The sequence below is a fragment of the Sus scrofa genome, chromosome 1 (assembly GCF_054392235.1).
Source record: "Sus scrofa isolate SSC_HxYL_T2T_F1_AM1 chromosome 1, Sscrofa_HxYL_maternal_Yorkshire_Landrace_v2.0, whole genome shotgun sequence".
Taxonomy (NCBI): Eukaryota; Metazoa; Chordata; class Mammalia; order Artiodactyla; family Suidae; genus Sus; species Sus scrofa.
Window position 1 is genome coordinate 45,204,138 of NC_139383.1, and position 21,244 is coordinate 45,225,381.

The 21,244-nt window shown below is 40.3% G+C and overlaps 1 protein-coding gene across 14 annotated transcripts in view; it reads left to right on the forward strand.

Moving 5' to 3' along the window:
- Positions 1 to 21,244, forward strand: part of PHF3 (PHD finger protein 3) — a 1,103,753-nt gene that overhangs the window by 1,010,053 nt on the left and 72,456 nt on the right. For 10 of the 14 annotated variants that reach the window (XM_084958308.1, XM_021089294.2, XM_021089298.2 and 7 more), the window contains exon 1: positions 18,297 to 18,351. The exons of 1 other annotated variant lie outside the window; for it this stretch is intronic. The gene's annotated coding sequence lies outside the window, so the exon portion shown is untranslated. Of the gene's footprint in view, positions 1 to 18,296; positions 18,633 to 21,244 lie in introns of those variants that run through there. 3 more of the 14 variants (XM_084958296.1, XM_084958314.1, XM_084958288.1) reach the window with 1 other exon arrangement.

A 21,244-nucleotide genomic window follows, 5' to 3' on the forward strand; every position in this document is an offset into this window, starting at 1 on the left:
TTTTCTTATAATAATATTATAACTCAATAATTACTGGCTATTTTTTTGTACTAGAAATGTGGAAAACTCAGTAGCTGATAAAGGTCTTGAAAGAAGCATCTTTGTTTTATTCATCTTTTTATCTTTAGTGAAATTCAGAGCCTCACACAGAATAGACCCACACAAGTGTGTGTTGAATTAATTGGAGAATTTTTTCCTATCAGTCCCTCAGAATTACAGGGAGCCTTACTGAAAAGTATTCTAAAATCTCAAAGATCATGCTCCTGGAACCAAGTAGATATGTTTTCTCTGATGGGAGTGAGTTCAGGAAAGCCCTTTCTTTATCTTGCCTTAAAAAACAGAGCATGTGCCTGGATTTTAGAGTCATGAAGACTTTCATTCGCAACCTTGCTCTATCACTAACAAGCTTGACCTGGAAGATTATTAACCTCTGTGAATCTTAGTTTTCTCCTCTGTAAAATAGGAACAATAGCAACTTATGCTTATTCCAGTACCTGAGATATAGAAAGCACTGAGTATGTCACTGCAACGTCATGATCCTTTCCTGAAGGCACATCCATAATTAAGTAGTCCAAGCAACTATGATTGTGGCTTGAGGACCTGCAAAGTGATTGGAAAAAGAGAAGTTATAATCCTTGTGTGACCTGGAATTCGATTTTATCCTTCTTATAAACTAATCAATGCGTATGTTACTGCTTCATGAATATTGGCCAAACACACATAGGACCAATGGGTCAGAGACAAAGGACTTTATTTATTTATCTTTTTTAGGGCTGCATTCATGGCATATGGAGGTTCCCAGGCTAGGGGTCGAAACAGAATGCAGCTGCTGGCCTACACCCCAGCTCACAGCAATGCCACATCCTTAACCCACTGAGCAAGGGCAGGGATCGAACCCACATCTTCAAGTATATTAGTCAGGTTTGTTACCTCTGCTCCACAATGGGAACTCCTGGTCTCTCTCTCTCTTCTGCTCCTCCCTTAAGATCCCAGTGAGCTTCTTCATTCCTTTTCATCCCTTCCCTCCCCTTCCTTCCCATCCCACTTCCTTCTCCTCACTCTGGCTAAAGGTCCTTCTGAATCTAATTGCCTGAGCTAGAGAATGAGAGAGGAAGTGAGGATGGGAGGTTTGGGGGAGGCCAGCTGGCTCTTAGATCTGCACATAATGGAGGAGATGAGAGAAAATTGATTACCTAGTTCAGTCTCAAGGTCAAAATCACCAGGACAACAAACTTTTATTTTAGCATTGACTCTAGGGTGTAATTTTGCTAAAGAGTATCATAACTTTTCTTCATCTCCTTGTATTATCCTGGCTTGAGGTGAGCTACATTCCCAGCAGAGTTGTGGGTAACTGCCCAGTCCCAGAAAAGGACAGGGAGGAAGTGGAGTCTCTTACCCAGAATACTCACTTTTATATATTGTTGGTTCACTAGCAACATCACTTAATACTGCCTTCTCTCCTGACCCCTATTTGTCAGCCCTAGCGATGGGCCTACGTCTTCACTGGCTTGTCACAGAGCACACAATACTAACAATTGCTAAATTGCTCTATTTTTATTATCTCCCTGGGGGATCTCTCCCTTTATTTTTGTTTCTGTACCAAAATTTATCATGTGATGGTATTTAATTCCAATCCTGAAAAAAGCATTATATATGCACGCATCCCTTATATTCTCTGCTTATACCATAAACTAAGAACAAGTTGTACTTCCAATTTTTTTTTTTTTTTTTGCTTTTTAGGGCCACACCCCACAGCACATGGAAGTCCTCAGGCCAAGGGTTCAATCTGAGCTGCAGCTGCCAGTCACAGCCACAGCAACACAGGATCCAAGCCGCATCTGTGACCTATACCACAGCTCACTGCAACGCAGGATCCCCGACCCACTGAGCGAAGCCAGGGATCGAACCCGAATCCTCATGGATACTAGTCAGATTCATTTCCACTGAGGCACAATGGGAACTCTCCCAACTTTTTTTATAAGCTCAGTACATATTGGTTGACTAAGAGGATACGAGTGTGAACATATAACTAGTCTCTTCTTCTCTACAACGCTGTGGTGGCTCTGTTTCCGTATTCTTTAACTCTTTTTTTATTTTTATTTTTATTTTATTTTTTTGCTTTGTAGGGCTATACCTGCAGCATAATGAAGTTCCCAGGCTAGGGGTCTAATTGGAGGTGCAGCTGCTGGCCTATGCCACAGCAACAGCAACACCAGATCCCTGGGGGATCTCTCCCTTTATTTTTGTTTCTGTACCAAAATTTATCATGTGATGGTATTTAATTCCAATCCAGAAAAAAGCATTATATATGCACGCACATTATATATGCACCTACACCACAGCTCATGGCAATGCCGGATCCTTAACCCACTGAGCAAGGCCAGGAATCATACCCATATACTCATGGATTCTAGTTGGGTTCACTACTGCTGGGCCACAATGGGAACTCTCTCTTTTGTATTTTTACAATATAGCTCTCACTAAAATGTTTTCATCATCTTGACTTTCTCAGGCCATTAGCTATTGCCTCTTTACACTATTTTTTTTCAAACTCAAAGTATATTTTAAAAACCAAAATATAATTTTTTTCTTAGCTTTGACTTTGTTACACAGCCAGAATTGTGACATTTATGTACCAGTAGTACATGAAACTAGAAGTAATGAAACCCTTGATCAACTTCAACAGGAATGTGTTTTGTTTCTAATGCATATTTTTATATTATGGATTTTAAAAGTTAATATGTCTTCCTACTTTACTAACAGAATGCATTGTTTGTTGTGCTGTTCTTACAATGTTTAGTTTTAGAAGTTTTAATCTAGCAATCCCTGTTTTTAGGTTAAAGGTTGTGTCCTCAAACATTAGCTGTTATTGTTAAACATTATAGCAAGAATGGCAGAATCTTCTTTGATGATTATGTGGCTTGCTCTGTGAAACTCCAAGCATTGACATCTTCACACTATTTTTATAAGTGTTGTGATATGGTGGCGCATTTTAATAAATTTGTAACTGTTTTTTAATATCATCTTTTAGGCACATGAAATGAATTATCTGCAGCTACATGGCAGATGAGGCACTTTCAACCAGAACAAGCTTGCTTTCTCCATCTCGGGAATGTTATTTGCCATCTTCCCAAGTATTAGCATATGAACATATAAAACTGAAAGGAAGCAATCTTTTCTGTTTAAGAGAACTTTTCTTGGAGTTCCCGTCATGGTGCAGTAGTTAACGAATCCGACTAGGAACCATGAGGTTGCGGGTTTGGTTCCTGCCCTTGCTCAGTGGGTTAAGGATCCGGTGTTGCCGTGACCTGTGGTGTAGGTTGCAGACGCGGCTTGGATCCCGAGTTGCTGTGGCTCTGGCGTAGGCCGGGGGCTACAGTTCCGATTAGACCCCTAGCCTGGGAACCTCCATATGCCGCGGGAGCAGCCCAAAGAAATAGCAAAAAGACAAAAAAAAAAAAAAAAAAAAAGAGAACTTTTCTTTTTGGCCTTGCCTGGGGCACATGGAAGCTCCTGGGCCAGATGTCACACCTGCATCACAGCAGTGACCTGAGCAGCTACAGTGACAATGCTGAATCCTTAACCCACTGAGCCAAAAGGGAACTCCTAAGAGAACTTTTTAAATGTGACTGTGGAAAGTTAGGAAGAAAGTGATGTTTAAAATTTAAAATATTATGTATGTATTAAATAAATTACTATAAAGAAAGATCTAAAATGGAAATTTGGAATTCCTTGGTGACTTAGCGGATTAAGGATCCAGTGCTATCACTGCTGTGGATTCTTTTGGGTGAGGCCAATAATAAAATAAAATGGAAAGTAAAATAAGAAGAACACTACCTTCAATTCTTCTAGTAGTTGCCTTCAGAGCTCCATAACTCTAAGTAGCTTGAATACGTGCTGCACATTGACCCTTTAATACACATTGTGTTTCTTTTCTTTTCCTTTCTTTCTTTCTTTTTTTTTTTTTTTTGGATTTTTAGGGCTGCACTTGCAGCATATGGAGGTCCCCAGGTTAGGGGTCAAATCTGAGCTGTATCTGTGGGCCTGTGCCACAGCCACAGCAACGTCAGATCCGAGCCACATCTGCAAACTACACCACAGCTCATGGCAACACCAAATCCTCAACCCACTGAGTGAAGTCAGGGATCCTCATCCTGTGTCCTCATGGATGCTAGTCAGATTCGTTTCCGCTGAGCCACGATGGGAACTACACCTTCTTCCAGATTAAATAGTTGTTTCATTTTCAGTCTTAATCAGCCATTACTAGGTATACAAACTTTGGCAAGTTATTTAACCCTCTGTGACTCAGTTTTTCTATCCTTGAATGGAGGAAAGCTGAGTATTTCATAGGATTGTTGTGAAGATTAAATGAGTAAGCATATTTAAAGAACTGTGCCCAGCATATAGTAAATGCTAAATAAATAATAACCCTTACTATTGTTGTTTTCTTCAAATTTACATTTATATATTGATACTATATTATTAAATATTAATTCCTCCTTCCATCAACTTAGAACGTATATAATGGCTCCCTACTCTGAAAGCTACTCTTGCATTTTCCTTCATTTGTCCTTCCAATTTATGAAAATTAAATAGTTTAATTTAATGTATTAATTTAATTTAATGATTAATTCAGTTGTATAACCAAAATTTAAGTTTCTGCGTTTTGTATAGAGTCATCTTGAAAATTGAATCCCCCCAAAAGATATCATTTACATTATTATGACTGTATAAATATTATTTGCTACAGTGAATGGGATAATATGAGTGTACTTCATTATAGTCCAATATCAAAAAATAATGTTCCACAGAGTTCTAGTGGCCCAGTGGGTTAAAAATCCAGCATTGTTTCTGCTGTGGTACAGGTTCCATCCCTAGTCCAGGAACTTCTACACATCAAAAAAATGTGTCCCTGAGGATGTGGGTTCAATCCCTAACCTTGCCTAAGGACCTGGTGTCCCTGCAAGCTGTAGCTTAGGTCACAAATATGGCTCAGATCTGGTGTTGCCATGACCGTGGCATAGGCTGGCAGCTGCAGCTCCAATTCAACCCCTAGCCCAGGAACTTCCATGTGCTGAAGATGCGGCCCTAAAAAAAAAAAAAGGAAAAAAAAGAATTGTTGCTTTACAATTTCTATTGGGTTTTTTAAAAAATTAAAGGACATGTGTTACTTTTATAAGAAAATTATTGTTTTTTAAAAAAATTTGTTATAGTTGATTTACAATGTTCTGTCAATTTCTGCTCTACAGCAAAGTGACCCATTTATACATATATATATATATATATATACATTCTTTTTCTCATACTATCTTCTATCATGTTCTATCACAAAAGGTTTGATATAGTTCCCTGCCTTATAGAGCAGGATCTCATTGCTTATCCATTCTAAATGTAATAGTTTGCAACTACTAACCCAAATTCCCAGTCCAAAGCTTGTCTGTGAAGGAAAGAAGAAGGGAAATAGATTTTGTTTGTTTGTTTTTTGGCATGTAGAAGTGTTCCTGGCCAGGGATCAAATTCACGCTACAGCAGCAACCCAATCCACTGCAGTGATTCTGGATCCTTAACCCACTGTGCCACAAGGGAATTCCTGTTTGTTTTTTTTTTCAAAATGTATCAAAGACCTAAATGTAAGACTGGAAGCCATAAAACTCCTAGAAGATAACAAAGGCAGTAAACTCTTTGATATAAGTTTTGGCAATATTTTTTTAGATCTGTTTCCTCAGGCAATGGAAACAAAGGCAAAAATAAATGAAACCGCATCAACCTAAAAAGCTTTTGCGCAGTGAAGGAAATACCAGCAAAAGTTCAACTGCAGAATGGGAGGAGATATTTGCAAATGACATTTTCAATAAGGGGCTACTATATCCAAAACATACAAAGCACTCACACAACTCAACATTGAAAAACAAACAACTCAATTTAAAAATAGGCAGAAGAATGGAATAGACATTTTTTTCAAAGAGGAGATGCGGGTGGCCAATAAACACATAAAAAGATGTCCAATCACTAATCATCAGGGAAATGCAAAACAAAGCCACAATATGATATCACCTCACATCTGTCACAATGGCTGTTATCAAAAAGACAACAAATAACAAGTGTTGGTGAGGATGTAGAGAAAAGGGAGCCCTTGTGTACTGTTGGAGGGAACATAAATTGGTGCAGCTACTATGGAAAACAGTATGAAGCTTCCTCAAAAAATTAAAAATAGAACTACCATATGATCCAGCAATTCCACCCTTGGGTATATATCCAAAGAAAACAAAAGCACTATTTTGAAAAGATATTTGCATCCCAATGTTCATGGCAGCATTATTTATAATAACCAAGATATGGAAGCAATCTGTGTCCATCAACACAGGATAAAGAAGAGGTATTATATATAAACAATGGAATACTAATCAGCCATACTGAAAAATGAAATTTTGCCATTCTCAAAACATGGATGGATCTGGAATTAATTATGCTTAGTGAAGTGAATCAGAAAAACACTGTATGTTATCACTTACATGAGGAATCTAAAAAATAAAACAAACAGATTACTATAACAAAATAGGAACACACAGATATAGAAAACAAACCAGTGGCTACCAATGGCTAGAGGTAAGTGGGAAGGGGCAAGATAGGGGATGAGGATTAAGAGGTACAAACTACTATGTCTAAAATAAATAAGATACGTAGGGAATTTAGGCCTTATTTTATAATGACATTAAATGTGGTATAATATATAAAAAATGAAATCACTATGCTGTACACCTGAAACTAATAAAACATGGTAAATTAACTGTACTTCAGTTAAAAAAAATCCTTTCATTGAGAATGAAATCCTCATGCAATATTCTTGGCAGATTTAATCATCAGGCCAAGGAATATTTATTGAATTTTTACTATGAGCCAAACACTGTACCAGATGCTAGAAATAAAGGTTTGAGCAGCATCTACTTTTTGCTATTTTGAAGCCATTAAACATTAAATGATTAATTTACACATGCTTCCACAGTTAAGAAGAAGTTGAGGGATGCCCAAGAGGATACAGTGGGGGGACCTGTGGTGTAGAGGGTTAGGGACAGTATTCCATAGGAAGTGAAGCTTGAATTGAAACCAAAAAATTAGATTGTTTTGTGATTTCATTTATACGAAACATCTAGAATAGGCAAATCTGTAGAGACAAGTAGCAGATTAGTGAAAGTGATTACTGGTTGCTTACAAGTGGCAGTGGAGTGGCGATGACCAAAAGATAAGAGATTTATTTGTTTATTCTTGGCCACACCCTCAGCACGCAGAATTTCCAGGGCCAAGAATCACACCCACACCACAGCAGTGACAACACCGGATCCTTACCTGACACCAGGGAACTCTAGAGATTTCCTTTCTTTCTTTCTTTTCCTTCTTTCCTTTTTTTTTTTTTTTATTAAATACTTAAAGCATTTTACCAGATCCTAAATTTTTTCCCCACATTCCACAACAGATTCATGGAGGTTTTTTTTGTTTGTTTGTTTGTTTTTTCTTTTTAGGGCTGCACCTGTGGCATAAAGAGGCAAAAGCTACACTTAACCGTCTTTCAGCAGATGGCCTTCACCTCCTTGACTTCACTGAACTCTGGTTGTTCCCTGAGGATCTTATTTACTCTGCAACTCTCTCAAGTGGAAGCTACATATTATTCACACCCCTCTTACACTGGGCTAGGTTTTCTGTTTCTCCATGGCAGCTAATTCTAGACAATGTAGCTCTCTCCCTTTGGGAGAAAAATTTTAAAAACCGCTCCTTTGAGATTCTTAAGCTTCTCAAGTGTACCACTCTATTGGTTTTCTCATCGTCACCATCCACCTCTCCCTTGTGCTCCCCACCCACCTCTGATGACTTTAGCTCCCGGTCAGCGTTCTTCTGTGCTCCTGTTCCCAACCTCATGCTCAGAGATGCCAGTTTTCATGTAAATTTCATATTTAATACAATGAACCCTCAGATCCTTGACACAAACCTCCAGTTTACCTTAACTATACACTTCAAAGTTATATATATGAGAACTTATGATTACCTGAGCTTACATACTTCCAATAGTCTTTTTTAAGATGTCTTTTTTATAAAAATCTTATTGAAGTAGAGTGAATTACAATGTTGTGTTAATTTCTGCTGTACAGCAGTGATTCTGTTATACATGTATATACAATCTTTTCCATATTCTTTATGTTATGATTTATCACAGGATATTGAATGTAGTTCCCTGTGCTATACAGTAGGACTTTTTGTTTATCGATCCTATATGTAATAGTTTGCATCTGCTAACCTGAAACTCCCAATCCTTCCCTACCTCACCCTTCTAATTGTCTTGATTTCAAAAATCCTATAGTCTAGTCAAGAGCCTAGCCGTCACCACTCTTGTTTTGCTCTCGCTAGTAATTTTCCTACCTCCTTCAGATGTCAACCTATTGGACCCCACCATTTTCTCATTTCCTTCCTGTCTTGTCTTTATTTCCCATGTCAGTTTATAGTCCAAGATCCACCACTGTTATTTCTTCCTAAAAAAAATCATTCATTTCTCCTCTCTTCTTCTATACATTGTCTGGCAAAATTTCAACTCTTAAGTTCAATTACCCAGATTCTCAATGCCTGTGCCTGAGCAGGAGGCTGTTGCTGGATAAAATCTTGCAGCCAGGCTGACCGGCTTCATTTTATCAGCACCAACCTTAAATAGGCACCCAACACTCCCCAGAATATCTCCTCCCTTTCTCTTGGTAAGCTTGCTTTTCTACTCTTAGATACATTAATATCACTGCTTCTTTCTCCTCCAATATGCCAAGATACCTCCTTTGCTTACTCTCAGTCACCAAGAAAGAACCCCCTCAACAACAAAACAACAGCTTTAACTGCAGCTTTACCCATTCTTCCCTCCTGATTAAATGGCGAGAGCATCCTTATAACTATGTAAGGCCAAAGGTTTATTGTTAGTGCTCGAACAAACAAATTAACTAAACACACACACACACACACACACACACACACACCACTGTCCTTTGAGCAGACCTCTATTCCCTCCAGCCATTACTCCATTTCTATTCTTCCCTTAACAACCAAACTTCTCCAAACAAGCTGCTATACATGCTGTCTCTGCTTCCAAATCTACTTAGGGATCATTATCACTGAAGCTTCTTCTATTTGCATGGAGGGAGCTCTAGCTACAAATCAGCTTGTCTTTTAATACCAGGCTTCATACTTTTCCTCTGTTTCTTATATGACAAAACCATCACTATGAATTGCATATCTTTTGTCAGACACTATGAGTCAAAAATTGTTCTTAATAACCTAAAATACAGAAAGAGACTTCCAACAAAGCCAAACATACCCTTTGTAGAACATAATTATGAGAAGAGCAACAGAACTCAGAGTGCCTAAGAGGATGTTGGGTGTGACTTGTGCAAAGGCTCATTGGTTCAAGGTTTACACTTCAGTCTGCCCAGAGTTACTTTTTGGTAACTTAGAGTGTCCAATAGCACTCAGGACATGCATGAATACAAAAATGGAGATATAGAACATATATAAATATATATATGAAAATAAATACAAAAATACAGATACAGAAAAAATATATGTAGAAGAGAAATATTTCAGAACCAAGTAACATTATAAAAAATGAGTGCTGAGGGAAGGAGGGAAGGGCAAGACAGGGGTAAGGAATTAAGAGGCATAAACCACCCTGCATAAAATAAATAAGCTACAAGGATGTATAGTACAACACAGAGAATATAATGCATATTTTATAATAACTATAAATGGAACATTACCTTTAAAAATTGTGAATCACTATATTGTATACCTGAAACATACAGTAATGAATTTCAACTATGCCTCAATTAAAAAAAAAAGAACATGGAAGAAACAGTGTTGTATGAAGCCATATTAACCAAATAAGCCAGGCAATGTGCTTACTGTTAGGAGTAAGGAGGAGTTCCGGTTGTGAAAATGAAATGAATCCAACGAGTATCCATGAGGATGGGGGTTCGATCCCTGGTCCTGCTCAGTGGGTTAAGGATCTGGCTTTGCTGTGAGCTCTCATGTTAGGTCATAGACGTGGCCTGAATCCCGTGCTACTATGGCTGTGGTGTAGGCCAGCGGCTGCAGCTTCCATTTGACCCCTAGCCTGGGAACTTCCATATGCCATGGGTGTGGCCCTAAAAAGACAAAAACAAACAAACAAACAAACAAAAAAAAACAGGACACCCTTGTCTTCTAAGAGCTCAAGTTCTAATGGGAAATACAGTAGCCTAATAGGTTCTATAATAGAAGTACATGCAACATGAAAAGCAGGGAGTGAAGTATTCTGCTTTATGAGGAGAAATTTTCAAAGGAGATATCTGAGTAAGAGTTTGCCAGACAGGATTTTCCAGCAGAAGGAGCACGTGTAAAGGAAAAGAAGCCTGAGATCACAGCACAGATATGAGGACTTTTGTGGCTGGACCATAGAAAGCAAGAAAGCCACTGGTGAGTTGAGATCAGACTATGAATAATCATGCTCAGAAATTGGACATAGGATTATACTTGAGTCAGTGTGGAAGTTGGATAGGTTCTAAGCAGAGGAGTGCCATTATTAAATTAGCCTTGGCCTTTGACAAAGATTATATCTTGGCATGTGGTAAATACATTGAAGGGAAGGAAACTAGATGGGAAGTTACTTCAATAATTAAGTCCAGAGGAGGAGCAAATTCTAAAAATATCCAAAAGGATGAACAGACTGAATTTGGCACCAACTTGTTCATTTGGTCATTCCAATAACTCAGTCATTACTTAAGAGGAAATGTTCTAAATATCCAGAAAATTGGGAGGTTGGTTAAATACAATCTTATACACATCCATGGGATAGAATGTTGCACAACTTTTAAAACGTTGTAGAGTCACATGATTAATATGGAATTTTTACTGTACATCGTTGATTTTTAAAAAGCAAACTCAAGACAATATGTATGGTAAATCCCTCTTTATTTAATTTTAATTTTTTTTTGTCTTTTGAGGGCCACACCCGTGGAACATGGATGTTCCCAGGCAAGGGGTCTAATCGGAGCTGTTGCCGCTGACCTATGCCACAGCTACAGCAATGCCAGATCCAAGCCACGTCTGTGACCTATGCTGCAGCTCACAGCAATGCTGAAAATGCTGAATCCTTAACCCACTGAGTGAGGCCAGAGATCGAACCTACAACCTCATGGTTCCTAGTCAGATTTGTTTCTGCAGCACCATGGCAGGAACTCCGGTAAATCCCTCTTTTTATATAAACTTTTGCATACTCAACCTTTTATTATCTTAGGATAAATTTCCAAAAGTTGTATTCCAGAGTCAGAGGATTAAAAGTTTAAAAATACAGAGAGGGGAGTTCCCGTCGTGGCGCAGTGGTTAACGAATCCGACTAGGAACCATGAGGCTGCGGGTTCGGTCCCTGCCCTTGCTCAGTTGGTTAACGATCCGGCGTTGCCGTGAGCTGTGGTGTAGGTTGCAGACGCGGCTCGTATCCCGCATCCCGCGTTGCTGTGGCTCTGGCGTAGGCCGGTGGCTACAGCTCCGATTGGACCCCTAGCCTGGGAACCTCCATATGCCGCGGGAGCGGCCCAAGAAATAGCAACAACAACAAAAAGACAAAAGACAAAAAAAAAAAAACAAAACAAAACAAAACAAAAAAAAACACAGAGAGGGTGTGTGTGTGCATGTGTGTCCAGATACATGTGTTATACAGAACAATGGTCTGTGTAGGGTATATGCTAACATGGTTATTGGACTTGTAGATCATTTCCAACTTTATGTTATAAGCATTCTTTTTTTAGGGCTGATCCTATGGAACTTCAGCATATGGAAGTTCCCAGGCTAGGGGTCAAATTGGAGCTATAGGTGTCGGCCTATACCACAGCCACAGCAATGTGGGATCCTTTACCCACTGAGCAAGGCCAGGGATCAAACCCGCATCCTCATGGATTCTAGTCGGATTCATTTCCACTGCACCACAACAGAAACTCCCTATAAGCATTCTTATACATAAATCCTTAGTCACAGTCCTAAACATGGAAATTCTTCAACAAAAAGTGTTCTTATTATAGGCTTTTGATATACATTGCCAAATTTCTCTCTACAAAACTATACGTTTGCATTCTGCCCTCAGTAGGTGACAGTTTATCCATTTCTGCATCATCATGAGTGGTGACTTTTTTTTTCTGGCCATGCCCATAGCATGTGGAAGTTCATGTCAGGGCCAGGAATTGAATCCTTGCCACAGCAGCAACCCAAGACACAGCAGTGATGATGCTGGATTCTTAACCTGCTGTGCCAAAAGGGGACTCCAGTGGTGATTTTTTTTTAGATTTTACCTTTCCACTAGATGATACCTAATATGTAGTTGATCATTTTCTGACAAAATTATAAATATTTATTTATTTGTTTGTTTGGATGTGCGGAGGCACATGGAGTTCCCAGGGCGGGAATCAGATCTGAGCCATAGTTTCGATATATGCTATAGTTACAGCAATGCTAGACAAAGTTTTTACATTTATTTTTCTGTTCAAACACTTCCTTTTTAACAGTTTTATTGAGATATAAATTCACACACTACAAAATTAACTCATTTAAAATATCCTATTTAATGAGTTTTGGTATATTATTAATTTTTTAAAACTTGCAATAAATAGATAATACAAAAATGACCATTTTAACCATTTTGGGGGTGTACAATTCAGAGGCATTAATCACATCCACAACATTGCATTATTTCCCAAACTTTTAAATCATAAAAACAGAAACTGTAAACATTAAATTGCAAATCTCCAGTTCCCATTCCTATCTTTCTTATTCTGTTAATTGACCATTTCTCTATTCCCCAAGATAGTCTCATGCTATTTTTATTATGATAAATTTATATATTCTTTTTTAGGTATTTATTTATGTATGTATTTATTTTTTATTTTTATTTTTTTGATTTTATTTATTTATTTTTTAATCACATCTGTAGTTGTATAATGATCATCACAATCCAATTTCACAGGATTTCCATCCCATAACCCAAGCACATCCCCTCACCCCCCAAAACTGTCTCCTCTGGAGACCAAAAGTTTTTCAGTGTCTGTGAGTCAGCATCTGTTCAGTCTGTCCTTTTTTCAGATTCCACAGGTCAGTGAAAGCATTTGATGTTGGTGTCTCTGACTTCAACATTGTAGTATGTATGTACAATGTTGTATGGCTGACTTCACTTAGCATGATAGTTTCTAGGTCCATCCATGTTGCTAAAAATGCTGGTATTTCGTTCCTTTTAATGGCTGAATAATATTCCATTGTGTATATGTACCACCTCTTCTTGATCCACTCCTCTTTCAATGGACATTTAGGTTGTTTCCATGTCTTGGCTATTGCAAATAGTGCTGCAATGAACATCAGAGTACATGTGTCTTTGCGAGTCGTGGTTTTCTCTGGATAGATGGCCAGGAGTGGGGTTGCTGGACCAAATGGTAGTTCTATGTTTAGTTTTCTGAGGAATCTCCATGCTGTTTTCCACAGTGGTTGCACCAATCTACAATCCCACCAACAGTGTACTAGGGTTCCTTTTCCTGCACACCTTTTCCAGCACTTACTGTTTGTAGATTTTTGGATGATGGCCATTCTGGCTGGTGTCAGGTGTTACCTCATAGTGGTTTTTATGTGCATTTCTCTAATAATGAGTGATGTTGAACATCTTTTCATGTGTTTTTGGCCATCTGTATGTCTTTGGAGAACTGTCTATTGAGATCTTCTGCCCGTTTTTGGATGGGGTTGTTTGTTTTTTTGGTATGGAGCTGCAGAAGGTGTATGTATTTATTTTTTAAGGCCTCACCCATGGCATATGGAGGTTCCCAGGCTGGGGGTTGAATTGGAGCTGCAGCTGCTGGCCTACACCAGAGCCACAGCAACGTCAGATCTGAGTTGCATGTTCGAATTGCACCATAGCTCTCGGCAACGCCAGAGGCTTAACCCATTGAACAAGGCCAAGAATCAAACCCACGTCCTCATGGATACTACTCAGGCTCATTACTGCTGAACCACAATGGGAACACCTAGGGTTTATTAAACTTAAAGTATAGTTGATTTACATGTTGTGCTAATTTGTGCTGTACAGCAGAGTGACTCAGCCATATACATATATATATGTATATATATACATTCTTTTTTTTTTTTTTGTCTTTTGAAGGCTACACCCGAGGCATATGGAGATTTTCAGGCCAGGGGTCCAATCAGAGCTGTAGCCGCCGGCCTATGCCAGAGCCACAGCAATGCCAGATCCGAGCTGCATCTGCAACCTACACCACAGCTCACAGCAACACTGGATCTTCAACCCACTGAGCAAGGCCAGAGATCGAACCCACAACTTCCTGGTTCCTAGTTGGATTTGTTTCCGCTGAGCCACGATGGGAACGTCTACATTCTTTTTTCATAGTCTTCTCCATCATAGTCTGCCCCAGAAGATTGGATATAGTTCCCTGTGCTATACAGTAGGACATCATCGTTCATCCATTCTAAATGTAATACTTTGCATCTACTAACCACAAACTCCCAGTCTTTCCCACTCCCTCCTCCTCCCTCTTGGCAACCACAAGTCTGCTCTCTATGTCTGAGTCTGTTTCGGTTTTGTAGATAGGGTCATTTGTGGCATATTTTAGATTCCACATCTATGTGATATCATATCATATGGTATTTTTCTTTCTCTTTCTGACTTACTTCACTTAGTATGAGACTCTCTAGTTGCCTTCATATTACTGCAAATGGCATTATTTAGTTATTTTTTATGGCTGAGTGGTATTCCATTGTACATATATACCACATGTTCTTACATTTTAATATTCTTATGCACAGATTGAATGGCTCACTTTCCATTTTTACACATTATTATTTTAAAGAAAAACTTTGATAGTTATATTAGCTTTTCCATTTTTGTAGATTAACTTCAAAATTTTCTTTCCAAATTTAAAAAGGAATGGTAATACTGTTATGGATTGTTTTGGGGAGAATTGACATCTTCATTATATTGTTTTTATCCTACCTGTAACATAGTATATGTTTCCATTTATTCAAGTTTCCTTTTAAAAAAAGTAACAGTTTTACTGAGATAAAATTTACATCCATACAATTCACTCATTTAAAGTGTATAATTCTATTATTTTTAGGAGATGCACAGATAGCTGTAACCATTATGACAATTTTAGAACATTTTCTTCACTTTGGAGTAAAACTCTGTACCTTTAACCATGACCCTTCTATCATCCCTTCCGACTGACCCCCTCCCCTGGTCCTATGCAACCACTAATCTATTTTCTGTTTCTATAGATTTGCCAATTCTGACTTTTTCATAGAACATATTTTGTGTTTTGTGACTGGCTTATTTCACATAGGGTAATGTTTTCAAGATTCATCCATGTTGTAGTACATATGGGTACATTTCTACTTTTTATTGCCATATCATATTCCATTGTATGGATATGTCACATTTTGTTTATCTATTCATCCACTGATATACATTTACCTTTTTTCCGCCTTTTGATATTATGAATAATGCCGTTATTAACATTCATGTACAAAGTTTTGCATGGACACTTGTTTCCATCTCTCTCTCTCTCTCTCTCTTTTTTAATGGCCACACCAGTGGTATATAGAAGTTCCTGGGATTGAATCTGAGCCACAGCTGTGGCAACAGTGGATATTTTAACCTACTGCACCAGGCAGGGGATTGAACCTGCGCCTCCGCAGCAATCTGAGCTGCTGCAGTTGGATTCTTAACACATTATGCCAGAGAAGGAACTCCTATTTTCATGTGTCTTGGGTATATACCTAGGAATTGGAATTACTGGGTCATACAGTAGTTCTATATTTAATAATTTGGAAAACTACAGGCTGTTTTCCAAAGCAGCTACACCATTTTACATTCTCACCAGCACTATATGAGTGTTCTGAGATCCAGAAAAAGAGATAAAGTTAGAGTTATTTTTACACTTCATCCCAGACATTGCAAGTGAAAAAAAAACCTTGACTATTCACTTCTATTTTCCTTTCCTCAGAAAAAAGAAAAGAAAAGAAAGATCTCTTGGTATTTCCACTGTGGTACAATAGGTTAAAGATCCAGAGTTGTCCCTTTGGTGACTCAGATTTGATTCCTGGCTTGGGAACTTCCATATGCCTTAGGTGCGGGCATTAAAAAAAAGAGTTGGAAGGAGTTCCTGTTGTGGCTCAGTGGTTAACGAATCCGACTAGGAACCATGAGGTTGCAGGTTCGATCCCTGCCCTTGCTCAGTGGGTTAAGGATCCGGCGTTGCCGTGAGCTGTGGTGTACTTCACAGATGCAGCCCAGATCCCAAGTTGCTGTGGCTCTGGTGTAGGCCGGTGGCTACAGCTCTGATTAGACCCCTAGCCTGGGAACCTCCATATGCCATGGGAGCGGCTCTAGAAAAGGCAAAAAAAAAAAAAAGAGTGGGGAAAAAAAAAAGAATTGGAAAAAAATCTCTCTTCAAAAGAAAAAAGTAGCATCCATGAGGACACAGGTTCGATCCCTGGCCTCGTTCAGTGGGTTGAAGAACTGGCGTTGCGGTGAGCTATGGTGTAGGTTGAACACTCAGATTGGGTCTGGCGTTGCTGTGGCTGTGGTGTAGGCCAGCAGCTGCCACTCCAATTCAACCCCTAGCCTGGGAACCTCCATATGCTGTGTGTGCGGGCCTAGGAAGACAAAAGACCAAAAAAAAAAAAAAAAAAAAAAAGAGAGAGATTGTAAAAAATTTGTTGAGGGATTGATTCCAACATCCAACACGGGATTGATTTCTAGGATTCTACAATTAGGACAATCTAAACCTCCTTTATGGAAGGTTTTGTTTGGGAGGGCTTGAAATACCAGAAGACTGGAGGGAGTAAAGAATGGACAGATCTTCATCACTTGCCTGTGACCTATTCTTCTCCACACTAAATCTTACAGTGTAGTTTGAGGTTGGCTTGTGGCTTAAATAAACAAGTAAAGGTTTTAGAAGAGCACTGTAGGTGCTGGCTGGCTATCTTTCTTTAGTGGGTACTATTATGGTAGCTGTAGCTAAGAGACTGTCCTTAAGGGGTCATCTAGGTCAGAGAGATGACTAGCAATTACCTCAGGGTGTTTATTAAGGGCTGAGATAGGGGTCAGTCCAAGCTGCTGCGGAAACACATAAACTAAACCATCGGTTTTCGAACTTTTTGGTTTTAGAACCCCTATACACTCTTAAAAATTACTGAGGGACTTACATTTTGTTTATATGGGTTAGTTATATCTATTGATATTTACTGTCTCAGAAATTAAATATAAGAACAACAGAAAACATTTAAAAAAAAAGAAATTCATTGTTATCAAAGATACTTATTGTGAAAAATACGTTTTCCAACAAAATTTAATGAAAGAGTGGCATCGTTTTAAATTTTTGCAAATATTTTCAATATCTGGCTTAATAGAAGATGCTGGATTCTCACATCTGCTTCTGTATTTAATCCATTGCTCCACGTTATTTTGTTTGAAGGAGATGAAGAAAATTTGGCCTTACACATATGTGATTGCAAAAGAATTGGGAGATCCTCTGAAAGGTCGAGGGGACCCCTCTGGGGATCCTGTGGCCACACTTTGCGAACTGCTTAGATCAGGAATATTTCTGGGAGGAGGCAATTTGAATCCTGAAAGCAGACCAACTAGCTAACAGGGTCAAGATGAGGGCGAGGTGGTACACGAAGGGGCTGTTGTGCAAAGTAAGCAGGGATTCCTGGGCAAGGGGCTCGATCTGCTCCACCCTAGCCCGCCATTCTGGAACACACACCCAATTCATAAAAGGTACCCGAGGCAGATTCGCCCATCTATATCACATGAAGTAGACAGCCTTAGTGGTTACTACAGTCCTGAAAAAGCGACTGGTTTCAGCCTCAGCCCGGCCCGCAGGCGGTGCCGCGCCCTCAGAAGCCCGGGGGCCCACAGCGCGCAGGCGCGGCGCGGCGCGGCGCGGCCCCGGAACGGTAAACAGTGTGGTCACGTGACGCGACCCCGCTCCAGCCCCCCGCGCCGCCGCAGCCGCACGCTGATGGCTGCGGGGTCTCGCGCCGCCGCACGGTCCCCACGAGGCGAGCGGCCTTCGGGCTCAGGGCGGCGGCGGCTGCAACGAGGATAAGTAGGCGGCGCGGAAGCTAGGACGGTGTGGCCCGCACGGCCGTCCGGACCGTGAGGAAGAAGAGGCTGTGGCAGCGACGCCTGCGTCCTGCGCGTACCCCCTCTCGGCGCGGCCGGCCCCCTCCTCCTCGGCGGCGCGGCCACCATCTTCCTCTCGCTGCCAGTGGTAGCGCTCGTCGGCGGAGCTGGTGAGTTGCGGTGCGGCGGCGGCCGGGCGGCCCTCCCTTCCCCCAGCCCCTGCCCCACGCCCCGCACCCCGCACCCCGTGGCCAGCAGGCCTCCCGCGGCCGCACTCCGCGCCTTTCTGCCGCGCAGCGGGAAGGCGCTTCTCCGGCCTCTTGCGTGACGCCCTCGGCCCGCCCGCGCCGTCTCTGCCGTAGAGGGCCGTTTGGGCTTGCGGCGGCGGGGCCGCCCGGCAGAGGGTCCGGGTCGCGGCCTCCCCTCCGGCTCCAGCGCCTGGGGCCTCGGGGTGAGTCCTGCCGCCGCGCGGGCGCGCAGGCCTGGAGGTACGGCGGGCGCGTCTGTGGAGGCCCAGGCCGCAGGCCCCGACCTGGCCCTTCGGCATCCAGCTCAGGGCCTGGGTCCGGGCAGCCGGCGCTGGCCTTGGCAGCAAAGCCGGACTGGGTTCCGGCTGGTGAGGACCAGGAGTTGGCGCTCCATCCACCTTCTGCGACCGCGCGCTTTTGTGCTCGGGACCCAAACTGTCGACTCCCTTTGCATAGTTTGAAATGAGATGCCTGGAATCTGGCCTTCCAATAATACGTGTGATTTAATGAACCACTTGTCGATACGTGGGTGTTTATGGTGCTAAACAACTGATCACCTGACGGGGGGGGCGGGGAGGAGGAGAAAGGGAGAGAATATTAGTACTCGGCACTGTCCAGTGCCCCTTCTCGCCCCTAGCAATGTGTTGCCGAGTCCGATGACTGTTTTCCATCTTTGGGTTTTGAAGTGCTATTTCCCAAAGACTATGATTCGAAGTAATTTGTGTGATTACTGGTGTTATTTAGGGGTCATTTGCATAATATGATCATGGATAGTCATTCATGCAGTGGCAGCAGTGCTTTAGTATCTTCCTAGTCCTGATCTTCATTACGGGTAGAGATAACGTAATTTAAAATAAAACATCGGTAAGTGAACCATTGCAAGTAAGAACTTTACCATTTTAAGTTGAGGGGAGAAAAGATACAGTAAACTACTTAGGGAGTACTTTGTTCCATTTAGTTACTATTTCGGGTTCGAACTTGTCTTCTCTTTCCTAAACTGGTTGAGATCTCCCCAAACTATGCCTCCATTTCTCATTCATTACTTGCCTTTTTTTTTTTTTTTTTTGATTCTTGAATAAAGTGTTTGGGATTGTGAAAATGTTTGTAGATATGTTCGTTTTTCTGGTAGGAAAGAGACATGAGTTAAATAACCAGGAAATCTGTACAGCATTCTTCTGTTTTTGAATTTGTATCTTTACTCCAGAGCACATAAAAGGTGTTTTGTTGTGAAGATTGTTTCAAATAGTGATTTTTTAACCATCATTACCACTTAGACCTTTGCTTAATTTATTATTTTTTCTCCCCAATTCCTCTCTTTACTGGCCATATTTTACAATGATGAGTTTTCCTTCCATCAGCATCTTCATCATCACTAAAGTATATACTTTATGATTGCTCTAAGCTGCACACAGTCCTTCCTTAGCAGCAGAAAGACATCTACTCAACTGAAGTGAGCCACTTTTTAAGTATACAGAATTACAGCCTTAGATTTTAAGTTTTATTTGATAGCTGTACCAGAGATTTGTGAGAAGGATAACACATGAGTTAGTAATGGGACCAGTTTTTTCCCTTTTCCATGCATGCATTCTTCCTAGGCCCATTTATTCAAGAGCATGAAAATGTAAATTATTATACTGCTTTTACATCCTGTGGGAGAATAGTGAATTTCCTTAACAATCACCCAGAATTAGTTATGCATTCCATACTGTTGGTTGGGATAGACGTCAGACTGTCTAGCTGATCCTATGATGTACTCATCTGTTGGATATTCAGATAAGTCAAATGTACAAGAAATGGTTTGTGTAAATGTAAGTGAAAAATAGCTTTGGTTCAAAGCAACTTTCAGGATAGAAAAATTGAAATGAAGTTGTCTTTATTAATCACTGAAAACCATAATATTAAAAATTGAATTGTATTGAGTATTGGAATCAGGAAAGGTGGGTAATTTTTGACTTATACGTATTAATAAATACGTATAATAATAAATAGCGTACTAATAAAACTTTTATTGATAACATTTGAACGCAGCAAGTGACAATTGGATTACTGCAAAGTTGTCTTGAGTAGATTTTTACATAGTATGGATCATACTTAGAAAACTTGGTAAATATAAATTGTGTACACAGTTTTGGTTTTGGGGTACTAAAATATAGTTATTGGTTATCTTCCTTGACATGATAATGTGGTGATTTCCTTTTTGATACATTTGGCTTTCTTAAATGTTTGGTTTTCTTGACACAGATTTCTTATGAGATCCTTTTTACACTTAATAATTTTTGTCCTCAGGTAAGATCTTTTCTTTTTTTGTAATGAGGGAGTGAGGTTTATTGATTAGCCTCTCAGGTTGGTGGGTTGCTGATAGTTACTTCACCACACAGTGGCAGAGAGTGCAAGGTTCTTGGAGTGCTGATCTCTAAATATTTTCATTCATCCACATTTCATTAGTTCTTTTGGACACATGGTGTCTGGATTCCTTTTCTGGAATAGTACTTCTTGGGCTCAAGTTCTTTCATTTCTTCATTCTCAGCACCCTCTGAGAATCCTGAAGTGTCTTTTCAGAAGCATAGACATTTTTTAACTAGGAAAATGACTGGCAAATTGTTACACATTTATGATACTGTTGCTTTTTTTTTTTTTTTTGCCTTTTTTTTTTTTTTTTTTTTTTTAAAGGGCTGCACCTGCAGCATGTGGGAGTTCCCAGGCCAATGGTGGAATAGGACCTGCAGTTGAGTCAGAGCTGTAGCTGCCGGCCTTCACCACAGCTGTAGCAAGGCCAGATATGAGCCACATCTGCGACCTACATCACAGCTCAAGG